Below are 19,954 nucleotides of genomic sequence, written 5' to 3' on the forward strand. Positions count from 1 at the left end.
TTCAATTATTTTGGACAATCTTATAAGTCAAGTGATCTAAATTCGAAAATAATTTATGATCCTTTTCTAATCAACTAGCTTATAACCAGCACAGGATGAATCAACTCAAGTTGTAGATTCATACACAAGTAATTAATGATACAGAAAATGTTCATATCCACATGGCACATATTTGCACTATCAATTCCTGACTATCAAGTTTTATGCATATATATTCAGCATAGTTGTCACATTCATATTCATAAAATGCCATGTATAGATCCTCAACCATCATTCAAATTAAAGATATGTTGATGTCATACAAAATATAAAATATATTGTCACTCTTTACTATGCAATTATTTTTTCATTATTATGGAGACACGTCTCCACAACACTTATAATACTAGGAGTACGGTATATATGAGTAATGCCCTAGGCTTCAGAGTCTGGAAATGGTGTAGAGGCTTTTGTATCTCCTGGAACATGAATAGTGATTGTGGTGGTGGCTGGTGCACTCAATAAGACCTCAAGAATCCCCTTAGACGTTGGTGGTGTAGTAGATAGAGTTTGAGACTCCATCACAACATCAACTCAACTAATTCCTACCTCTGCTCGTGATGGCATTGAGCTGGAGGAAGCTTCACTCGTACAATCTCTCACCTCAGCTACCCATCAACCCTTGACCTCCTCTGAGCTTCCAATATATCTTCCCACTCTTGGTCTCTATTCATGTGTTTTCTCTTTTTTGATATATTTCTGTTCTTATCTTTCTCACGAGGGCGCTTGCCCGCGGCTTCAGGGAGAAGACTCAATGAGTCAATAGCCGACTCCTCCCCCTCCAATATCAAGATATCTGGAATTGAAAACTTCTTTGTTGTACTCTCTTTTATATGTATAGCTCAAAATCCCAAAGGTAAAAAAAGGATTGTACTGAAGTCCTTAATGCAGAATCTCCTGAGTCCGTATGTGTTGCATCATTTTCCAAGTTTAACTGTTGATATCCATATAAATCTTTGCTTTCTCTTTTTCTCTTTTTTTTCTGGCCATTAAATTTTTTACAAAGTTATAAGAATCAAATATGGAAAGGACAATGAACTTGAAAACGACAATAATAATATGAATGAATATATAGAGGAACTATATGTTTCATTGTGACTTCCTTCACTTTTCTTACCAATATTTGAAGGGATGTCACGTTCAGATAAGAAGTTAATGTCTCGCCAATTTTTTATGTAAACCCCCTTGCAAGATTCAATACATGTTCCAACTATATAATGTTTTATCAACTTGTTAACGCGAATATGTGGTTTACATCTCGGTATCACCTGCAAATTAAACTTTGTTAATGAGTCAATCTCATTAATTATTCTAATATAATTCTCTTGAGCTAACCTGCAATTTTTCTTAACTTTGACTTAATTTCTTCTTTCTTTCATGAACTTCCCCATATACAATAAAATTGTAAACCTCAATTAAAGTTCGAAATTTTTTGTCTGTCTGCAAATGATGATAGACATGCTTACCGCCATTATTAAATACTTATTTTGTCACAATCACATTAATGAAAATCTTTATTTTATGTAATCAATTTTGTTGACAGGAAAACATGTATATTATTCAAAAGGTATGTAATCGATAATTGAACCACATGAACGAGAAGTATCCTTGATGATCCAAATTTTTCCTCTCAGTTCAAATGTATAACTATGCACCTCATGCATATTTTTTGGTATCACCTCATTCTGAAAGCAAAACAAGTTTGTATTTATGGAATCCAAAATTATCCAAAATCCATTCTCAAAAGGCAATTATTTGGATGAAGTGGGGAGCACCAACATTTGTACATCAAGTAGTACACACATGATATTATAGTATCAATATTTTTTATTCTAAAGGATCATGATTTGGCCAGTATAATACAATGGAATCTATTTCTTCTCTCTATGTGTAATTGTTCCTGTGGTTTATTCTATTTTCATTGTTCTCATTTCATTTTTTATTTTATGGGAAAAAAATTACTAACTTCTACTTACACCTATATTGCGAGGCTAGACCTTATACACAAATTTTAATCAAATTTTATAACAAGATAAACGATGGTTGTGGTTATGCATCTCTAAAGGTTCACTACATAATTGGATCTGAGATGAAAGCTCCCATCCTAAATCAGAATTTTATTTCTAAAAAAAATATCTCTTTGGAAAATCACTTTTGAAAGCTTCTCTTTCTAAGGAATTTTTTACAGTGATCACAACCTCTAGATTTATCAAAAATTAATTTTTTTTTCACCATATGAATATTATTTCTCTTTCCATTTGGTCAAACCTAAGATGATTGATCTCCGCCAGGAAAAATCCATGAAAAGCTTAAGTCCATCTGACTAGTACTTGTAGTTAATTTCCAAACTAGAAAACTTCTATGTTATTCATCGCACTAATACGTGAAATGGTTCTATGCAAATATTATTAAAATAATTATTTAGTTAAAAATAAAAATTCTAAACATTTTTAAAGGGATGAAAGCGAAGATCATTTGAGATAGCTTCGTCGTGTCATAGGTTACTTTATTTATTGATGAATCAGTCCATTCGTGTGTAACTATGGTAAGGGAGGTGTTAAATCTCATATGGAGAATGTTTTCTCAAAATACTTATCATTTCTTAGCATGTATTTCACAAATTTCATACATTCATCGATATCACCTTACTCCGTCGATTATCAATTACCATTATCATTGGACACCATTATTAAACATTGTCATCAACAACTCACAACTACTATCTTCGACCATCACCACTATCAATCACTACAATCAGTCAACACTAACAATAGCTACTATTTACAATTATTAATATTGACATTGATCAGGAAATTATAGAGCTATCAACCACCACCAAACTACTTTCATTAACTTTTACAACAACCATTACAAATGTCTACTATCCAAACACCATCATAAGTCAATATACAATCCTCAGTTGACTTTCATAACAACCACAACTAGCCATCATAATCACGATAGTGTGTTTTCATTAAATTTTAGGGAAAATTGCTTAAATGACACATATATTATGATTAGATTTGTTGAACACACTAAGATCCTATGACTCGCTTGGATATTTTTGTCTAAATATTTTTGAGATTTATTGGGTGAGCTGGGAAAAAAATCAAAGATTTCTTTTTTTTGTTTGCACACATGCTGACCAACAGGAAAAATAAAGGTTTTCGATCATTATTATTATCATTCACACTTGTTTTTTCCTCGAAGAAATCAATTGAATCTTTCGAAATATTTTTTTATAAACCATATATTCTTCCATAATCGAGTTTTGCCTAATAAAAGTTAAAAAGTGTCCTTTTATCCATTTTTCTAAGTTTTATATTTATTTATTTTTTAATAGAGATTTTCTTATAGTCAAATGTACAATAATAAGCAGTCTTATTATTTAGTATTTAGATCTTAATACACCATGTTAGTATTGAAATGTATATTCGAAGATTCATGCACATCTTATTATTCAAATATGCATTCAGATTTTGACCTAGAGAATTTCTCTTTATTTCATAACATAATTAACATTAAAAATTTGTTCAAGAACACATCAAAATATTTTTGTACATGACTTAAAAAGAAAATAAATTAAACAAATTGTAAATTGAGAAACTTTTCAAAAGCTTACCTCCAAAACATTGGCTTTTACTTCATCAAGTGCGGCAAAAGTATTGTAACTTCACTTAATATTTAATCCTCATCCTCCTCAATTTTGTGTAGCTTCTAGTAGAAAATATGAAAATACTTTGTAAGATCATAAAATGAAAAATTAGAGTGATAGAATACCCAAAAAGTATATTTTTAAAAAAAAGAAGAAGATGAGTGTCCATCCATCATAAGCATTCAGCAACAACACTAATGATGGTTGAGGGTAAGTATCACGTAAGTTCACTAGATTAATTTTAAAGGATGTACACAACCTCTAGATCTATCACAAATTAAATTATGTTCCACCATAGCAACAAATTTTCGTAATTTTGAAAAAATTTAAGATGATCGATCTCCTCTTTTCTTACCTAGATTTACCAGAACTTGCATTCTGGAATAGAAAATTTCATCTTATTCATTGCATTGGTATGTGAAATGATGCTATCCGGTTATTATTACTAAACATGGCCTATATAGACAAACATATTATATATATTTGTTAAAGAAGGGTAAAATAAGAGAAGTTTGTCTGAGATAGTTTTTCTATGTCATATGTTGTTTTATAGATGTATCAGTTCATTCGTTTAAAATTATGCCAAGTGAAGGTGTTAAGTAGCATTTTTTTTCTGAAAACATGGTCTACCAAAAATTATGTTCACAATTCTTCATCCACGGATGAATAAGATGCTCTAGTTTACTATTCTCATATGAGGCCAAAAGTGGATTGAGAACATGTAGGTATGAAGTGATTCATCATTCTCAAACATGAGTCAATCGCTCGTTACGGGCAACTTATAGATCATAATATTTTCACAAATGGAATGAAACGTGGGTCCATGTAAATATGGAAGTAAGGTGGCTCATTCATTTCTGAAAGAATATTTATAGTTGAGGCTACTAAAAGAGGGACCCGCCTTGTCGTTGTTATTAAAGGATAGATATAATCGTTCATCTCTAATGTGACATGTTCCCTCCCAGTTATAGGGTCAATGGGATCAGTCGGCTAGAGAGCGGGGCTACTCTTTTTCTGGGGAGAAAAAGTTGTCCTTTCTACTTACCGAACCCTCAGTTCGGGGGACTTCATCAACATGTTATGAAGTTTCAGTCTTCGATGAGTCACCATTACTTGACTTAGAAAGGCGAACATCGAGGCTAGGGAAAGCGTAGTACGCCTGGTGGAAGGACTTACCAATTATTCACACATGAACTATGAAGTGCATTAACATGTCTATTCCAAGGTTTCTTAAAATATAATAGTTCACCAATTCCATTTATTCAGCTCCATCACCACACCCCTTCATTAATAATTTTCATCATTATTGATCATTATTGTCAACCACATCCACTGTTCTTAATGTCACCACTACCAATCACTACAATCAATCAACACCCCCACCAACCACTATTTACAATTATTATTTACACCAATCATCTTCATAACAAAAATCAACGAACGATGTCAATAATCACCATCATAATTCACAACTATATGTTGTCAACCATCATCACCAATCACCACACCTTTTAGTTATCACTATTCTTCAACTATCAATGACCACCAAATTACTACTATAAACTTCAACCACTACAACTATTAGTTGCTACATTTCTAAGGGACCACCACTATCAATAGTTAAAATCAATCCACACCATCACCAACCACAATTTTAATTATTACTTACATCAATCATCATTAAAAGAAAAATCAGCAAACAATATTGACAACTACCATCATAATTCACAACTATGTATTGTAACCCATCATAATCAATCATCTCAAGTATTTGTTATCATTATTATTCAACTATCAACAACTACAAAAATATTATCATACAGTTTTACTATATTTGGAGTCTGTTTAACAAAATTTATTTAACCTAGTCATTGGGTAGTTAAAACTCCTAACTTGTAGGAGAGAATAACTAGCAAATATTTAGGAAAAGATTAGCGTAAGTTTAAATCACGTCGTTATGTTTTTAGCCTACATATAGGCAGCGTATTTCCTTCAATAAAATACATATTGGAATCATAGTTCCTCACATTTTATAGTCTGAGTTTCTCTATCTCAATAGTGTCCTTCAATATTTGGTATCAGAGCATGTCACTAATGTATCGAAAACTCCAGCCATAGCTTTTCTAAACACTGATGATGGGGTATACAAATAGTGATTATGCCGGAGATCGAGATGATAGAAAGAGTACTAGCGGTTTCCTCTTTATGCTGGGATCAAATGTCATTTCTTGGTCATCGAAGAAGCAGCCTAGTGTAACTTTGTCCACCACGGAAGCGGAGTTTGCTGCTGCAACATGTGTCAGTCAAGCCATCTGACTTAGGAAGTTGCCTGAGGAAGTTAACTGCAAGCAATCTTATGCAACTCCCATATATTATGACAATAGCTCAATCATCAAACTATCCAAAAATCCGGTGTTTCACGGGAGAAGCAAGCACATAGATGTAAGGTATCATTTCTTAAGAGACCTTACAAATGATGGTATAATTGAGTTGCATTACTCCACGAGTCAAGACCAAGTAGTAGATATCTTCACTAAGGCTTTGAAGAAGGAAAGTTTTCTCTAGTTCAAAAGAATACTCGGTATCTACTCATTTGAGTAAGTTGAAGCTCTGTAAATTGTGTTAGAAACATCAGTCTAAGGGAGGATTTGTTAACAGCTTTACTATACTTGGAGTCTGTTTAACCAAGTTTGTGTTACCTAGTCTTTGGATAGCTAAAATTCCTAACTTATAGGAGAGAAAACTAGTAGTTATTTAGGAATAGGTTAGCGTAAGTTTAGATTACGTTGTTATGTTTTCAGCCTACATATAAGCAACGTTATTTCCTTCAATAGAATAGAGATTGAAATCATAATTCCTCATCTTTTATGTTCTGAGTTTCTCTAACTCTATAATTCCCTTCAATACTTCTACCACCACCGCTATCAATAGCTACTATTCACAACACCATTAATAGTCAATAAACCTTCCTCAAATGACATCCGCCACCATCATAGCAAACCATCACAACCATCAATCATTATTTATTTATTGAAAAAAAAATATTTATTGATATTAAATTAAATTGATTTTAGTTTTATAATTTTTTTGGTAAAATGGTTGAAATAACAAGTTTAGTATGGCTGAATTCACTGTAATACACTTATAATTTGTGGGATTCTATGACCACCGTAAATATATTTTTAACGAACTTCTTGGACATTTATCGGGTGAGAGAAATAAAAAGTCAACTCTTTGTTATTTGATTTGTACATGCATGTTGATTTCAAAAGTAAAAACAAGGGAGTTTCATCGTTATCACTCATTTTCACTCTTCGAACTAGTGGTGTCAAAAATGTGTGGATTCTTATAATTTAGGTCTTAAGCTCTGAGAATAAAAATGTAAGGACTGGACATAAAAATGTACGCATTGGGCGTTAATTTTTTAATTTGTTTTAGAACATCTTTTTCTTTAAATCATATTTTTTGGTTATTTGTGTATGATATTTCTGAAATAATAATTGAAATACTTTTTTTTTCATTATGGTTTATTAATACATTTCTCAAATAAAAATCATAATATTGTTTTCTATATATTATAGGTTATTTATTAAAGTTTATTTGTAAAATGATTGAAAGTTTTACTTTTACTTAATTTCTTAGTAATAAAATTATAAAATTAAATATACATGATAATACGCTCCGTAGATCTCTGGGACTTACGCCCTATATCTCAGAGCTTATTTCTCGCCCCTAACATCATAAAATACCTCGCCTCACGCCCCCGTCTTTCATAAAACTACTTTCGACTAAGTTAAAATAGCAACCCTTTATTCACACTTCAATTGAAATTTAATCTAATAACTATTATATTCTTTCATAATCGAAATTCAGCTTGTGTCACATTGGATAAATATCAAAAGGATGCTTTTAAAAAATTATTGAAGGGAATACTAGGTCCTCCACAAAGTATGAGTGTGTTATTGCAAATTTGGTCATAGTTTAGTATCATTTATTCATTTTTCCTAAACTTTATATTTATTACCCTTTCAATCAAAGAAACTTTTAACATATTCATATGTTCGGTAATAAGTACTCTTATAACATAGTGTTCAAATTTTAACATGTCATCTTAATATTGAGTAGTCTAATAAGAGATCTTTAATGAACATTTTATCATTCATATGCACATTCATATTTAGACGTCTTATATATAATCTTAAAACAAACATGAGGCGTATTTTTTTACTTTAAAACTATTTTTAAAATTAAAAACTATGTTCATACATTATAATCATCAATTCAATAATAGTAAATAATATCATCTCGACAAAATTTATCTTGAAACACCTATTATTTTTTTGAATTAATACAAGACGTAACTTTTAAAAACGGAAAATTAACAAAACAAGTTGTTCAAGAAAGCATCTGATTAAAGAGGAACTTTACAAAAGATTGCATCAATAACATCAACTTTTGATTCTTGGGATATGATAAAGGATATAGGAACTTCCATTAAGGATGCATCTTCATCACCATCCACTTTGTACTGCTTATCCATATTCAAGTAGCAAAAAGATAATCTTTTATTTACTACTTGATTACCATTTTCCCCTTATTTTATTTTTAAATTAAATTAAATATTAATATATAATTAATTTAATATTAAATAATCATATTTAAATATATGTACCTAGATAAAATGGTTCAAATTCTAATTATTTAAATACTAATTAATAATTATATTATATTATACTAAGTACTAAAAGTAAGAAGGTGTAAGTCAAGCTTTGAAAGACAAAAATATTTCATAGAAAATTCTTAGAAATTATTTCATAGAAAATTGTTAAAAAATTCTTTTTTAAAAAATAAAAATTCTCTATTCTTTCTCTATAATTAATATGGTTAAATGGATTAAATATGTTATCGTTTCTCTGTAATTAGTATAATCATATGTATTGAATTATTGGTTAAAAAAATCAACCTTTCCTCTCCCCATGTCTAAGATCACTCTTCTGAAAATTAACTTAAACAACTCTTCATTTTTTCATCTTATCCTATAAATCTTTAGCTATATATATGTATTATAAAAAAATAATTTTTCTTTACCACTTGCCTCTTGTTGATATGAATCATTAGGCAATTTTCATGTACTCTTTTTTTGTTTTGAATATTAATATTTGTTTGATCCTAATTAGAATGATCTTTTGTTCATAGTTTTATCTTTACCATTTTAGATTGTTTTTTTAATTACCAGAGAAGGTATCATCAAGAACTCTATTCCTTATGTATTTCTTTTTACTATATACATTATTATAATTAAAGTCTTAAGAACGAATGAATGTTATAAATGTTTTTACTTTTTTAATTTATTTGTATTCTTTACCGATTTATACTTCTTTAATTTAATCTAATATGAAATTATGAATGTTTTATAAGTCTATTTTTATTAGTGCTGAAATTACTAATTTATGACTTTTATATTCATTTTTAAATGTACTGTTATAATTATTTTTTTCTTTTATCCTTTTCTTACTGATATAGTTTCTTTAAGTAGATACATATTTGTGTACTTACTATATAGAGCGTAATGAGAGATTATTAAGGATAAAATCATATAGATACATTCATATAATTAGATGCTATAGTAATATTATTATTTTTCCATATTCCTTGTTTGATGGTCAATGTAATATTCGATTATTATGAATTTTATCTAATGAATAACATATAAATTGGTAAACTAATATTTTTAAGTTCAACATTTTCTATATAATAATTCAACTTTATCACAATTGTATGGGACAAACGTGCAACACACGTTTCGAGAACTGATATATTATTATAAGTGCGAAGCTCCCAACTCAAATGTTGAATTACCATTTTACCTTTATTTTTATTCCTAAACTAAATAAATATTAATATATAATTAATTTAATCTTAAATATTAACTTTATTTAAATTAGTGCATCAAACAAGATCTTAATCAATAATGCACTGATGGTATTTAATATCTTGGTAGTGTTTTCACCTTCCCTTATCTATTACAAAAGTTTGACTTTTCTTTGTTGCTAAATAGAACTTGAACAATCACTTATGAATAATTTAGTATATAGTAAATTATTTGATGGATTGAAAGCATAATTATCTGAATCTACTAATTGCTATTATTATTTATAGGTATATACGGGAAGTTCTAGCCACAATGATCATTTAAATATTTTGGGATATTAAAGTTTCCTATCATTTTTCTACTCTTATAATTTTTAATCAAATAAAGATAAATCATACTCTTCTAATTATTGCATCACTAATCAATAAAAATATAAACTTAAATTCAACAAATGCTATTAGAAAATAGACTAAATATGCCTATTAGTTTTGTGTAATAAATGATTGAGGAAGTTATTCATGTACGACATGTGAACAACGAAGAGTCAAAAAATAACTTTTAGTTTTAATTTTTAATAAGTGGGATAACGAAGAGTTTATCAAAGACACTCATCAACAACATTATATATAATCCATTATTTCATACAAATTTATGATGTGATCATCTTACTTTCTATAGATTAATATGCACCATTTGTAAAAATATTACTACCAATAATTTGTAATTGTAAGAATCCTTACTAATTCATATATTTGTGTTTTTTATAATTTATTCATGTAGTATCTTCTTTTTGTTTAGAAATATGTGAATTGGCAAGGGAAGTTCATCAAATACAAATTGTAAGTGAATTTCATTTTTCATATCTCTGTCTTTTTTAATTTTCAAATATAACTTTGTAATTAGTTATTATACTTTTGCATTCTTTATTTATGTTATCTTTAGGATATAAATATAATTAAAGTAATCTCAATTTATATTTATGATTAACTATTTTGAGAATAAGCTAATCACATTAAATCTCCCGAAATATTTTAATTGTCTCAATCATTTATGATTAAAGTAGATTTCTTCATAAAGGTGATTTTTCAATTGCTCCTACTTATGATGATTTCAAGTGAATTATGTTTTCTAATAATGTTTACAAGATTGATATATATAGACAAAACATGGACTTATTTTATCCATTCATATGCATCATTCAAAGAGAAAAAAATTAAGAAGTTAAAACAAATTATTATTTGATACTATCGTTATTAAATATGAATAATGGGAATGCATTATAAGAATTTTCTCAATTCTTTCATATCTTTTGTACATTTACAAACAAAAAGGTTCAACTATATTCTTACCGTAACCAACACTTATGCTTTCAGTTATACTGGCAACATATTTGATAGTATGTTAATTTAAACAATTTTCTATTAACAAAAGTAATCCTGGATTAAAAAAATTGTGAGTCTCTTAAAATTTACTCTTTTTTAGTTTATTTAGAATTGTGCTAGAACATATGAAACAAGTAATATAATTTGATTATGTAAGTTTATAGAATTGGTCTAACTCTATTGGCATTATGTTTCTATGATACATCATATGCCTCTAAAGCATAATTCTCGAATATATATATATACTAGTTCTGTAAACGTGCATTGTACGTTTGTCCTCTATTACTATATAAAATTTATATAGTGGGTGAAGATTTATGATGCTTTCCAAGCACAAACAATTTAAACACAATAAGTTAACTAAAATACATCCTCAAAAACCAATTAAAAATGATGAAAACACTCAACCAATAAATTTCAAGGAGAATTGTTCTTACCTTTATATATATATATATATATATATATATATATAAAGAAAAAGAAAAAGAAAAAGATGAGAATGATTTAGAGATAGATCTGAGTCCTGCACTTCTATATACTCTTAATATAGTAGTGGATAAAGCAGTGGCACTAGTTTAGGAGATTGTTGCACTAGCACCAACTTCATATTGTTTATGTGGATCCGTAGAGAGATGACCAATCTAATTGTTCATCTGGGTATTAAATGTTCAGAACACCTTCATATATGATCATTCTAAACAAGGAAAGAGGTTTGAGATTTTTCATCACTTGATTTTCTAGTAAGGTGATATCATAGTAATGTTCCTAATCCTGGTTGATTTGGATATGAAACAAAATATTTATGTGCTAATACTTGAAAAAGTTCATTTCTTCCGTTAAATCTATAACAATGAGTAATATCATATGTTCAAAATTAATATTGAACGACCTACTAGTTTTTTATATGAATGCAAATTTTTACTCTTTTATAAATTTTTATTTATAGATGCGCGCTCGCGCGCGCGTGTGCGTGTGCATATGCCTGTGTTTTAGAAAATAAGAAATAAAAAATACTTGGTTAAATCTTTTGAAAGCCGAAATATTTTATTAAGAAATTGAGAAGGTTTCTAAAAAAAAAAGAAGATGAAAACTACTTGCTCACTAGTTGTTGTTATTTATGTTTTAAGTAACAACTTAAATACTTATAATAAAACAGTGCTACAAATTAGATACAAAAACAAAAAAAAGTCAAAGTTAAAGATCTTTCTCCGTCAATCTTATGCATTATGTAACAAGATCAATTATTGGTAAGGTCATGCATCTCAGCAAATTCATTGGATGAGTGATAAAAGTTTTAGCGTTATCACAAATTATATTAAATTTTCACTCATAGCCACAATTAATTTCTTTTAATGGTCACAAATAACATGATTAATCTCTTTTATTAGAACTTGCATACATGAAGTAAAAAAAAAAGAAATGGTTAGTCAAAGAGAAAAAAGAAGGAGCTTAGATCCATAAAAAATGACGTGTTTCGATCTGTGATCATGCATCTCTGAATATTCATTCAATTAGTGATAAAATATTTCATCTTGCTTTCATATTTCTTTCTAAACAAATTAAGAATTATGGGGAATATCAATTTTAATAACTTCTCAGTCTAAAGAAATAAATAAAAGTGTTGCTACATTTAGATCTATCATAAATTAAATTTATTCTCATCATACCATTAGTTATTTCTTTTTCAATTTGTGCCAGACCCAAAGGATTGTGACATTTTCGATTAGTTATAATAACATTTGTTCATACTATATATTGATGTCTATCAATAAAGGGGTTTCTCACATTTTTAAAATTGAAATTTCAGAACTTCAGAACTTCTTCTTTTTTTGGATAAATAAATTCTAGTTTTATTTACTGTTGTCGAGTGCTTAGCTGATTTTTAGGTACGATACATCAATGATTAACACCACTGTATTCGGGGAGGATATAAACCATTAACCTCAAGTACTTGAGTAGAATAATTTCCTTAAGGGGGAAAGCTTCAATTCATCATATTGAGCGCGAACGTAATCGGCTACGAGATACGCTACAATCTACTTTCTTTAGATTGTGTTCCATGATATAATTCTTAGCATATATTGTTCCCGATCCAGTCAGTCACCACTCTCACTACAAGCATTACATTGGAACCCGTACAATCTATCTCAAGTCATCCATCTCCTTCCACTTCCAACTACACCATCTTGGTCATTCCACCCTCGTATTAGATGATAACCTTACTCCTTATATCAAATAGATATATACTAAATACGAGGTCACTTTTAACGTTGTTAACTAGACTACGATTCCCCCTCAAACTCTCATGCAAACACCAAGTCCCGAATTTTTTTTTAATCAAGCATATAACACATAACTATATTCACTATTAGAAACATAACCCTGACTCTTAGTCCTCACCTAAGACTAAACATTCACCATTCACTCTAGCAAGCTATAATTTAATCATCACACCTTTCAAATAACCAGACCTCTAAGGATCCCTCAAATATCTACGGTATTTAGTATGCACCCCCACTTTATAAAAGAACTATCCAAACATTTCAATACACTCACCCAACCACTCAAGGACAAACATACGATAAATACAACACAATAAAATAAGTCCGGTCCTCTTACAAAACCAAAATTTAACAATCACGTCATTAAGAAGTAAACTTGGTTCTCTCATGAATTCGACACACAAAATAATATTGCGCCTGGCGTGGTACCATGTCAATCATTGGTATGTACCGGTATGGTACCTGAACTAATAATATATGGATATCCCCATATATACTAGGCATGGTACCCAAGCTAAATGTTAGTTTATACCAAGAATGGTATCTTAGCCAATCGTGGGAATATCTTGTACTAGAAGTGGTACTCGAGCCAACCATCAAACATACAACATAATCACAATGAATAGAAAAATACACTTGTACATCGAAGTAATCATATTCATTGAATACATTGAAAATATTTATCAATCATATGATGTTGATTCCTTTTCCAAAAAATCATATGCCATGTATGCAATACTAACAAAACTTTTGACAAGCACATATCACATGAACGAAAAAATTAACAACCATCACCTATCTTCAAAAACCCATTTCCCAAATTATTCCTATCGAGAATGTGGTTCACCATAGTCATCTATTATAGGATAACACCCATCATTCATCATAAGATCAACACTAACCAAGTAAATCAATCTATCAACCTAAACTACAACTACCTACATATTCCAACATCTAGACTCTCTATCTGAAGGCTTATACATACAATCTCCAGACAAACTACAATATATTATATTAAAAAAAGACCGGTCTAACTACTCATATATGATGAAAACCTAGAAAATATGGACTCCAAGAAACTGCCGAAGAACTCTAGATACAAACTTTTAACCCTGATGTATGTATATCAAAAAATCGTGAGTTTTAACCTTCTTTTCATTGAAGACCCTCCCCTCAATTGTTCCTGAGCTTAGAGTAGATTAGGAGAATTTTTGAGTTCTTTTCTGTGTTTTCTAATGAAAAGTAGGAGAAAATATAAAATACATAATGTTTTCTAAGGTTTGATTTTTTCAGCGCAGCTATAGCGACCATATAGGCACTATGTGGTGTTGTCATAGCATAGACTTTCCATTAGGGTGGGCTAGCATCATCTTGGATCTCAAATTCTTGGACTTCTTTTAATAACCCAATTTTTAAACTTGCACCGTATTTCAACCATTTTTAGGACTACGCACAAGGTGACTTTTGAATAATGATGGATCAGATCGTTACAGTAGCAAAGATTTATAAAAAGTTCATATATGAATATAGAATGAAACAAATAAATGTGATTAAGAGAGGATGTGTTTTTTCCTTATGGTAGATAAACAAGGAATGAGAGAATATATAACACATCAACTTTTTTATACAAATGTAAATAAGATTTTTCTTTCATATGTAAAGAGAAAAAAATTTGTGTATTTATTATCACTTTCAGATAATATGAAAACAATAATCTTCATAGTCTAAATCTGATAAATGTTATGTGCAATTTATGACTTATCAAAATCTTCTTTATCTTCAAAAAGAACAAGGATGATTGATTATTTTTCACCTGTGTTTGGTATGAACTTATTACAAGTTATAACAATGTCAAAAAAAGATCTTCTCAATTTATTTGATGTTATTTTAATTGACACGAAAAAAATTATAAAAATGAGGAATAAAAAAATTATCTTCTTAACAAAACAATACCTATCATCATTTTAGAATCAAAATCTATTCAACTGTAAAATTATTTGTGTCATTGTCTACCTATATATGCTCGGCTACCTGCTCCAATAAATAATTCAATTTAGAAAACATCTAGCTTTTATTTTCAGATTATATCACACAAACCATTCAAATAAAGTTTAATAATCATTATTTGCACAATGATTTTTAACAATGATAAATCGACATTCCTTTTTTATTTTCATGAAATTTAGTTCTTGGGTGACCATCTAATTAGTAAAGAAAAGTTAATCTGTTTTTGTAAGTATTTCAATTAGTAAATATTAGTTTAGGACACTTATAAGATTATTTTCTACGAAAGTGAATCTGTAACTTTCAGGATTTGTGTTGTTGATCATTGAAAATCTGCACAAATCTCATGAATTTCCTTTATCTAGAGTCCAATGTCTTCAGAAGGTGTAGAACATTTGTTTGTGTTTCGGATAGATAACCCTAGTTGTTCGATGTGGAGGATAGAACTCCACTTTTTCTACACCGATAATGGTGAATTTATACATCTAGGGTTAGGGTTAAGGATCACTAATGGGCTAATCAACTTATTGGTGGACCTGAACTAATAACTATTGGAAAATCGACACAGCTAGGAAAACTTAAGTCTTATATTTACTCCTTAAAACCCTTGTTAAAAATAATTATCTAACAGAGGTACCATATTATCTTAATAGAAAATTTACATGATTATACCCAATTCCCTATTTCACACATAATTAGAAATAATATTTGACTTAAAAAATGTATTACATATATTATCGTTGTTTCTCTCCCACGCCATTAATCTATCAATTTAGCACGATTTAATTTTAATCTCCTCAAGTTCAAATTACAGATTTCCATAAATTCACACTTTTTTGTGATTATTTTCATGTCAGGTAAATATTATTAATGGTAAGTGTATCAATGTATTTCTTCTTCCAATGGCACGATTGTTTCGAAGGATAATCATACAAACATAAAGTACCAAATGCATATGCAATTTCTTTAATGTATCTGTTGTATCATGATATATTTTGTATCAAAAAGGTATAATGATACATCATATATAGGAAAGGTATCATGATATATCATGCATTGGAAATGTATGATTGTGTAATGTAGGCATTGTGATATATTATGCATTGGAAAGGTAATATTATGCGATGAATCATAAATGTATCATGATACATCACATTTCGATATTTATTAAGATGTAATGTATCGGAATTAAAGAAATCATGATACATTATATATCATAAAGATATCATGATACGATCAACTACAGAATCTAGGTAATTCTTCTTTACATTTCAAATACCAAAATGTCATATTGGAACTTAAGTGGTACATAGTTGATGCACAACATTAATCATCTAACTTTTAAACTCTAATTCAAAACCCCCAATAAAAAGAAAAAGTAAAATAAGCTACCGGGATAAATAAAAATTGTCATTTAAAAAATAAATTGGGATAGATTATTATTGATATATATGTCATGACCCAAATCCTTAAGTCATGATGACTCCTAGTATAACCCTCCAATAGATAAGCAACTCGTAACCCAAAACAAGTAATATATATATATATATATATATATATATATATATATACACACACACACACACACACACACACACACACACACACACACACACACAAAAGATCCCTCATAGAACCTGGGAATCATAATTACGGAGTTGTTTACACATAGGAGTTTTAAGTCCCAAAAATGGACCCAAACACACACACACAAAAGATCCCTCATAGAACCTGGGAATCATAATTACGGAGTTGTTTAAACATAGGAGTTTTAAGTTCCAAAAATGGACCCAAAATAAAAGGTCGTCTCATAAAGCAAAAACTAGCTATCAAAATAGAGGTAGCATGTCAATAAGTACAAGATGCCAGGTACTCATCCTCACCTCAGAACTAATGCTACAACGGGCTTGAATGATCAACATCGATAGCAAGTGCTCATACCTACATCATAGAACATATGTAAAAGTGCAGCATGACTATCAAAACAACATATACTCAGTAGGTATCATAGGTCGACTAAGTCACAAGGGAAGTGTAGACCAGAGCAAGAGGGAGTCAAGCCAACTACTGTGGTTGTTCCATTTGGTGGGACAAAGTAGTCTACGGACAGTGAAAAGACGGAATAGACCAAACGGGGGCACCATTATAACATCTGAGTAAGTATGAAAAGTAAAAGCAATATGAAATGATAGAAAATAGACATAGTAGAGGTCAAAGAAAAATTCAAAAAAAAAATGCACAGGAGTGTATTAATAACAGGAAATAAACTAAGTTCAACCATCAAACATAGCTTACCATCCATAAGCTCAAAATGTACATGCATGCGCAAGTTCAAGTAAAAACCCAAACAGACACCCATAAGTCTGACATGTGTACATAATAGTTAAATCTACTATTACGAACAAGTCACAGTGAGTCAAGATCTATAAAAGGCGTACCCCAGACCTCAAACTGTAGATGACCTCCAAGTAACCAATAAGAGCCTCCCAAAGCTAAGAGTGAAGAGCATGAACCTCAAACCGCGGTTGGTCTCTAAAGGTGCAAAAGGTCGAAGGTAGAATGTATCAACATCTTAGAGGATAACAGGGTAGCATGACTAGACCTTGAATCGTCTATTATAATGGCTTCCAAAGGACCTCATATAAAGTAATCATCAAAGAACCACTGTGGAATGACGTCTACCGATAGATAATCAACACAATACTCCAAGCTCGAACCAACTCCAGTGCCCAACCGCCAAGCCTAGCCTGAAAACCAAAACGCAATTCACGAGGCCATAGAAGAGGTAGAGTGGATAAAAGGCGATTAAAGTTGAGTCCTCGCCTAATCTAAGGTTTATTTGTATTAGACTCATATATTTTGCACAAATGCATTAGGATTTAACTATGTAAATCGATGTCGAAATAGAATGAGGCCAAATGGCTCCAAATATAGCACGACTACGAGTAGCACTAGTCTAAGCCTAGACATGCTCAAACAATGGAACTTTTGGCGATCTAAAGAGCCACTTGGAGGTCCACCGAGTGGTCTTGACGATCACCATTTCTTCAACTACTTCAACTTTTTCACTCCTTTTTTACCAGTAATGTCCCTGCCTTGCTCTTTTGCCCTCTTTATTGCAAATCCACGTTTTAGCGTCAATATAGAGCATAAATTAGGTATTTGAGAACAATAAACTATGAAAACAAAGCCCTGAATAAGTCAAAATCTTAGGCTCATCAAATACCAAAGAGATTTGATCTTTGGAAAAAAAGGCAAGAGATTCTTATTTTCCAAGAAAAAAGTGTAAGGCTAATTTTCAGTTTCCTTTAAGATTTAGCCTTGATTCGTGTCACGCCCCAAGATACCCCGTGGGCGAGACCGACACTCAAAGACCATTGCTAGCCCTCAAGAGAACCCTAGGCCTGACTTACTTAACTCAGCAGAAGACTAAACTCAACTTAAGTAAGAATAAAGTATATTTAAAGGAAAATACTTCATATAATAAATCTCGCCAAAATGGCACTTAACTCTCAAATAACTGAAATAGACTCGAAACTAGACTATTAACTGTTTATGAAGCCTCTAAAATGTCTGTAATGGATGTTGGGAAAGATCCCACAACATCCTAAAAACTAAACTACCAAAACAAATGAAATGGATGTCCTCCGGAATGCAAGAAGGCTCACCACTGTCTCTGGAGCTCAATCTGGATCAACGAAACGCCGCGTGCTGATCCTACTTACCTGCGTCTGCATCATAAAATGATGTAGGACAACTGACATCAGTACACTGAATGTACGAGTATGCGAATTGGAAAGCTGAACGACGACTTAAGCTTGAGGGGATTACATGAACTTACCTTGGCTCTGCTCAAATAAAAAATATGCTTAACTCAAAGGATATACATATAAAGCAGTTTAAAACACATGCAAGATATATATATATAAAGCTTATAAAAAGTAAAACAACTCAGTTCGTTAATGAAATGCAATAACAAAATCACAACTTTACTTATATATGAATGTAATATAACTTTGGTAGGAGATTCTCGAACCGACAACCACCATTATGATCCTAGTGGTGATACATCGTCTTGCCCACGCCATCAGAATTGTCCTATACCTTGCCATCGATATAGGATCTTACTTTGCTTAGTGGATCCACCTAGAAAAACTTATGTGATCATCTAAAAAGTATGATCTGTCAATTCCCATGATAGCTTCATGGTTTACATGGAGACTTGAGTTAATATGAACTCTCATCCCCACATCGGTGCTCAATACTACTCCCAAAACATACTTTAGCTCATAATTTTAATAAAACTTTCTTTTCTTTGGGTTGAGATAATTTGCTGAACCCCTTTATCTTTAAAAAACTCCTTTTGGAATCAATGTTCCACTTTTAGTTCAAAACTCTTTTGGAACTCTTAGTTTTCTTTTAATCAATGTGAAACATTTGTAAACCTTTAGGGAATACTTAGTTCCCTTATAGCTTTCGAGAAATGAACTAAACTCTTTCTGTTTACTTAACTTGAAAATTAACTCTTAGGGAATACTTAGTTCCCTTATAGCCTTTGAGATGTTTACTCAACTCTTTACTCTTTGCTCAACTTGCCTTCCCACACCCTTTCTTCGCCATTTAAATAGTTTGATAGATTTCCTTTAAAGTGTTCATTCAATCCCTATTGATTCTAAACACTTTATACCACTTCTAAACATCTAGAAGTAGTTCACAAACA

General features: G+C 30.5%; 1 pseudogene; it reads right to left on the bottom strand.

The window, feature by feature from the left end:
- Window positions 1-868: 868 nt before the first annotated feature.
- Window positions 869-19,346, bottom strand: LOC114074280 (annotated as a pseudogene).
- Window positions 19,347-19,954: the final 608 nt, after the last annotated feature.

The sequence above is a fragment of the Solanum pennellii genome, chromosome 10 (assembly GCF_001406875.1).
Source record: "Solanum pennellii chromosome 10, SPENNV200".
In the NCBI taxonomy this organism is placed as follows: domain Eukaryota; kingdom Viridiplantae; phylum Streptophyta; class Magnoliopsida; order Solanales; family Solanaceae; genus Solanum; species Solanum pennellii.